Source organism: Cryptomeria japonica, chromosome 5, assembly GCF_030272615.1.
Source record: "Cryptomeria japonica chromosome 5, Sugi_1.0, whole genome shotgun sequence".
Classification (NCBI taxonomy): Eukaryota; Viridiplantae; Streptophyta; class Pinopsida; order Cupressales; family Cupressaceae; genus Cryptomeria; species Cryptomeria japonica.
In genome coordinates, this window is record NC_081409.1 from 731,504,634 (window position 1) to 731,512,045 (window position 7,412).

Sequence of the window (7,412 nt, forward strand, 5' to 3'; positions counted from 1 at the left end):
AAGGATCAAATAAAGTATCGATCGGCATGGATGGGGTGTATATCATTGTACTCAATCATGATTTTAGGGATAGGCATCTCATTAGAAATTGTAATGTCCCCTACCTGATCTATTTAAATATACTAAAATTGATAGATTTTCTTCAATAAGTTATTAACAAGTGCTTGTCTAGTTTCCTCATTAGCTGATTAATTTCATTATTCATAGTTCTTAATATAGATATCAAACCCTGCTACTACTTCAATTTTAAGGGAGAAGGGTTTACATATGTTACCAAAGCGCTTAGACACCAACTACAATAGGTTCCCTCAAAGTTTACAGATCCAAGCCCTTACCTATCTTGGGTCTATACCCTCAAGGCTTATTGGTCGCTGATCCCCACCCTATCTTGGGACTTAACCTATTGCTTGCATTTAGACTGCCACTCTTTGGAACATCTCAATCCCATCTTCTTAAATACGGAAAGTAATAACATGATTTAGACTATAAGTATATATATTTCTTATGTATTATGAATACGTGTATGAAATTAAGTATGACTATCATACATATTGCAGTCCATATTAGTATTACTATTAATTCTGCATAAGAACATTATTGGGCTTCATATATCTAATATTAAGGATACTTATTAAACACATCCCCATGCATACCACCAAAAACAAGGATGTTACTGCGTGTAACTTAATAACATTTCTGATCTGATCTGATCCATGGTGCTCTTACTAGATGCTTTTGATTCCTTTCCTTTATATCTCTCAATGTGAGGGAGAGGTCACACCTCTTCATCATGTAAGCCCTTTGGCAAGAGACACACCCTTTCACCATTCCCTTTGATAGAGTGCAACTCTTCATTATTTCTGCCCTTTGAAAGGGACACAACCTCTCATAATCAGATCTGCACTTATTATTTAAATTAGATCTGCACTTCTCATTTTCAAATTATCCCCCCTCTCATGTGAGGTTCTCTTCTCCCTTTTATATCTCATTGTTGAGGGAGTCACAACTTTTCCTTTCATGTCTTTTGACTTTTCATTAACTTAATTAATTTTTAATTAATCATATTTAATTATATTATTTTATATTTTAATTTTATTATTATCATTTATTATTAAATTTTATTTCAAAGTGGGGACGTTACAGAAATCTCATAGCAACTCTATTGCTTGCATATACATGCTGACAAAAATATTTACAATGTATGAATGATCAGATATATGGGCGATATGCAATGAAATGCAATATATACAGATGAGATGAAATGGGCGATCCATGGGCTATTCATAATGCTTTATTTCCTCATTGAACATGGTACTCTTGATATTGGACGAGGTATCAGAAACCAAGGTTGAGTGTTCCACCTGTAAACAAACATTGCAGACAAGGAAGGTTCCCCTCCATTCTGGTTCATATACGTATGGTCGAGGTATACAAATTTCTTGGAAGTGGAATTTTTTCTCCATTTGTGGTTTTGTCTATTCACATGTTTTTCCCACGTGAACCACAACCTTCTTCTTCTGTGACCTAGGACTTTGTGCGACGGATTTATTGTGTCGATTTTTTTTAGCCTGGCATGTATTATATTTGTGATTTTTCGCGACGCAATTTCTTCAACTTGCATGACTTTTTATGTCTGCAACTTGCTGCGATCTCTGGTCGTGCATTTGTTTTTCGTAGCGACTTTGCATCTCTCAATTTGCAACGATCGCGTCTTCTTTGCTCATTCCCACGTCATGGCATCATGTTTTCTTCTTCACACAACCATTCCAAGCCACGAACTCTTTCTTTAGCGAAGAGATTTGTAGAGTTTTTTGCATGCAACCCACGTTGCCTCTTCTCCCTGCACGCGATTCATACTCATCCCTGTGTGTGTCACCTAGGGTTTTCAAACCCTCTGAATTTTTTTCAATGATGGCTAGACCAGCACAAAAAAAAATTCAAAAAACCATGATCTACTTTCTACCGGCTAGGGTTTTGTAGTAAATTAGATTTTTTGTCGGAATTAATTTTCAACTGTAGATTCCTTGTGGGTTTTTATCATACTTTTTCGAGTAGTCATCAGATTTTTTGGGTCTTTCAAAATATGTGCATTGGGATTTGTGCCAATCGTACTTCATTCTATTTAGAAGTCTATCCCTGAATCTTCCTCAATTTTTGCATTGGGATCTATGCCTTAGGTTCCGTAATCAGTTTCTCACCTCTTTAGCAATTCTCGTGCCTTAGAAAGCATGCATGATGGCGTCATTGACCAACATAATGTTGGAAGGCAATCAACCATTTAAAGGCAAAAATTACAACACCTAGAAGCAGCGGATGATGACAATCTATGAATATCATCACCTTGATGATCTCAATTTGGGTAAAGAGAATCATCCTACCACAGTTGGACAAGATCACGATAAGTTTGATGAGTGCAACTAGGAAGCATTCATGCTTATCAAACTTTCGGTTACTAATTATCAGCTACCTCAAGTGCCATCCAACAAGTAAACTACAAAGATCTGGACTATTCTAAAGAATCTCCATGAGACATCAGACATGAGTCGTGTGTTCTTCCTAAAGAACTAGCTATTTTCTATCATGGCAGATGAGCGTATGTCCTTACAAGCCTTACAGGAGCATCTGACGAAGATTAAGGGCATTCAAGATCAACTAGAAGCAATTGGCCAATAAATGGAGGAAGAGGATGTCGTAGTAATCACCTTGAAGGGTCTACCTAAATCCTATGAGCACTTCATAGAAACGCTCAACATTACTTCAACGAATGTTGACTTAAAGTTTCCAGAGTTGTGCACCAAACTTCTACAGTAAGATCGTTGGAAACAATAGTTTGGTAGCAGTGCCACTTCATCCTCCTAAGAAACAAGCCTTCGCAGCCAAATCCTTTCACAAGGATAAAGGAAAATCTCAATCATCTCAACAAAAAGGTCCCAATCAGTCTCTAGATAGCTCGAAGAAGACGAAAGTTTAGTGTAACTACTGCCGCAAATATGGTCACTTGATAAAGGACTGTCGAAATTGTTTGGCTTCTAAACAACGGAAGCAAGGAGGGTCTTCACCTAAGGCCAATGTCGCAGAGCACTCAGAGCAAAAAGAATCTACATTCTACGCTTTCATGGCGAAACAACCTATAGATCATGCGAAATCTTCTGCTTGGTGCATAGACTCCGATGCTTCTCGACATTTCACTCATCGGCATGATTGGTTCATAGACTTCTCACCTTTCACTAATTCAATCATTTTTGGAGGAGGTGAAGAGTATACTGTTGTCGGCAAGGGCAACGTTCAGATTCAATTTGGTGGGAGGAATCTCATATTCCTCAATGTATACTATGTTCCCGGGATGGAACTAAACCTTCTCTCCATGAGCCAGATTATGCAGCACCCTCAGCTTGATGTGATATTCAGTTCACACAAGTGTTCGATTGTTGATCGTGCGATTCACACTACTGTGGTTGTTGGCATCAAGGATCATGGTCTATACAGACTTGTGCATACGAGTGATTCTCTTAAGCATGCCTTTGCAACTAAATCATCTTCTATCAGCAGTCTCTGGCATCAATGGTACAGCCACCTGAACATTCATTATCTTGCTCAGCTTGTTCGAGGCAATTTAGTTCATTGCTTACTTGAGATTCAGACTCAAAATCAGCGAGTTTACGGAGCTTGTCAAGCTAGGAAGTAGCTCAGGACACCATTCAAGGATGGTGATTCATGGTGAGCCTCAAAGGTACTATAGTTGGTTCATGTTGATCTATGTGATCCAATGAATGCACCTTCTAAAACTGGGTCCAGGTATTTCTTACTTTTTGTTGATGATTTCAGTCATAAAATGTGGGTGTACTTTCTTAGGCAGAAATCAGATGTGTTTACTGTATTTTGGAAGTTTAAGGCATTGGTAGAGAAAGAGTCTAGCTGTCCCATAGTCACTTAGATGGAAATCGTGACTAGGAATTTCTACGACATCATGACCAGCAAGGGATGAATTTTTAAGGTTAAAAACTTGGCATTTTAATACCACAATTGAATATAAAATGACATGCCTATTAGAGGAGATTCATATGTGCTTTAAATGCTTGCAATACATTGAATGGTCATTGTGAGGTCATAACTAAAGGACGGAAGAAGAGACATGAGTTCAATAACCTTATTTGTTATCACTAATCTTATTGGATAGTCGTTGGCATTGGAGGCTTTATTTGGGATAAAGGAACACAATTAAGATGGCATGGAAGCTTCAAGCAATTGAACAAAGTTGACACATGATTACCGCCCTTATTGAATGTACTGAAAGAGGTTCCCACCTATAGCTCGGGATATTCATTCTTATATGAATTTTGATATAGTTGTTGATAGCTTTTACCAAGAGTTTCCAAACTTAAGTGATGGCCCAATTTAGTAAACTCCAATAGTAGTTACAAGGTTAGACATTGTTAATATGTCGTCACATATTTGTCTTAGTTGTTGACTCTAAAGAAATTTTATATTGAAGTAACATTCCTAACATTTGAACTTGGTTATGAACTCTTTGTTAGTGATGTTGTTATTTAAATTTAAAAATTGCAAAGATTTATTAACAAAAAAGAAAGAAAAAAATGGACTGCCAATATATTGTTAAACAAAATATCTCAAATCATAGCCAAGAATCTACTTAGGAACTTTACAGATTAGTGGACACATTGAAGTGTGAAATCACAACAAGTACTATTTGTTCTATTTGAAGTGGCCATAATTAAGGTGGAGCCAAAATAAATGTGTGATTTACTATAGGCACCATTGTTGTCGTCATGATATTTTTCATGAACAACTATCAGACTTGTATATGGAGTCTATGCACAGCTCATTATCTCAAATTTATTCTAGAAGACATAGGAAATTTGAATGGATTAAATCCCAATGCATAAGGCCAAAAGCATCACCAAACATATGTACCAATCATACAAAGTTGTTACACATAATGTGCACCTTTGCAAATGGGAAGGAACTTCTTTGGGCAAGGGTCATGAGATTTTGCAAACAATTCCTAGCTTTGCAAAAACCTCTTTATGCCCAAAAGATGAATTTGAAATGGATGTTTATTTTGAATGAGAGGTCACAGGTTGGCTTTGTTGATCATATAAATGGTCTAAAATGTAGCAAAACATGTTTTTGCTGCAAGCTTTTGGACAAAGGTAGAGGAAATTGTGAGATTTTATGAGCCTTAGATAGTGTCATGATTAGTCAATGGGGAGAAATCCCCAATGGGCCACTTGTATGAGGTCATGGATAGGCAAAAGAGACTATTAGAGCTAAGATGGACCATGAGACACACAGATCCATGCCAATATGGGTGGTCATTAATAGGGGATAGAATCATAATATACATAATGTCCTCCCATGTTGCTAGATACTTCCTCAAGCACTTCACTAGAAAATTCGACAAGCATACCAATAGGAAAAAAGAATTTTTGCTACTTTTTGTGTTGTCGAAGGCAAGACCACTTTGAAACTAGGTATAGAATTTTCAAGATTGTTATTTTGTTTCTAAATTTTAAGTTCTCTAACAAGATAGAATGTTGACTAATTTTTGTTTTGTATGGCCAAATGGTAGAATTTTTTTGGCAAAGATACATGGTCATGCACATTTTAAGCCAGCCATGTAGTTTGTATGCTTGTGAGTGTTCTTGGAGTGTGTTTCAACACATACGCTCAAAGAAACACAATCATTTTACTAAAAAACAAATGCCTGATTTCGTTTTCGTCCACCATAACCTTCATCTTCAACTGATTAAAACTTGATAATAAGAAAAAAGTAGTATTTATGTTTGTAAGTTGCAATTATTGTTTTCTTCGAAATAGCAACTATTGTTGTTTTCTTCAAACTAATCATATGGGGAGTGTTGACCACGATCAATCGATTGACCTTGATAAGATTGATCCTGACTCAAAATAGATCTTTGATAAAGACCTTCAGATCTTGCAGGAAACCAATGTAATTGATGAAAAGCAGTTGAATCAACTTAGAAGGGAGCATAATGTTAGAGATTCATCATCAAGAACTGCAACCCTAGTAGATTGTACTTCATACTCACTAGCTTCATTGGCTCTATTGCCTTGTGTTTCTCTATAGTTCATCACTTCGCAACTTACATTTGTACTCTGTACTTTCTGATTGAGCTTGAGGGCACAAACTTTGAAGTGGAACTATGTAACAACACACCATGTAATCTATACTATAAACAACAATTTGCAACTTAATGAAAATATAAATATTTCAAAATTAATGGAGTAACTTTCCTTTACTTTCTCTCTCTCACTCTATGCAAATAAGATACATTTTGTATAAAAAAACAAATTATTTCTCTTTTTCTAAATTTTTCAACACTGTTTTGATTCTCAATATTTTTACAATATTATCTCAACAAGTTGAAAACACTTTTCTTTTTTGGTTAACTGAGATATTCTCGAGAAAGATATTTGCTTATGTGCTCAAAATCATTTGTAGATATTGTCTACAGCCTAAGTATTGTATATGAAGCACCCCTCACTTCACTAGACCATTTATTACTAATATAGCTTAGCCAAAAATGAAAACTCTCAACAATATTTGAAGAGCTATGCCACAGGGTTTCTAACTCAAAACAACTACTTCAAGGAGAGAAAAAAATTGCAAAAGAATGCTTACTACTCCACTTTTTTCACCACCTTCTAATCACCAAGATTCCTTAAAGAGCAAGGTGAGGGCATATGATGAGTAGCTAAAGTAAGCCACTATTCTAATACTACTACAATGAACACGGCCCCAAAAAGAGCTTAGATACAAATTGCAAGAATTGTGCTAAGGAAATAATGACAATACTCAAATATAAACTAAATAAAAGCAATAAAATGTTTGAGGTGCCACTAAAGGGACAATCCTTGAAATAGAGCATAAACTCAAATTACAATATTCAAAATGCCTTTCTCTTGTGCAAATACAACTATATATAGCTAACTAAAGACAACTACCATTATCCCATGTGCGTTGGATAAATACTCTATTCCAACTAACAAGTAGGGTGACTTGGAAAGTATATCTACCAAAACCTTTCTATATACATGTGTATAGAAAGGAGGCCCTCAACATACTGTAATATCCCAGACTCGGATATTGTTTCAAATCTGACGTGGGTTTTCAGTTGTGCTCATATTTTGTTCATCATAATATAATATTGTGACATGCTAACATGCAGATTGAACATGCTGTTAATGCATGATAGCTTCGGTAAGATAAATGATTGAATGAGAGATAAATGAAGTCTCTCATTCAATCATTTATCATATCGATAACTATGATAAAACCTTCAAGCAATTAATTCCTATTTGATAGCCATTCTACATTTGCATATAAATAACCTATTCATTGATAATCATACTATATATTTTGTTTATGT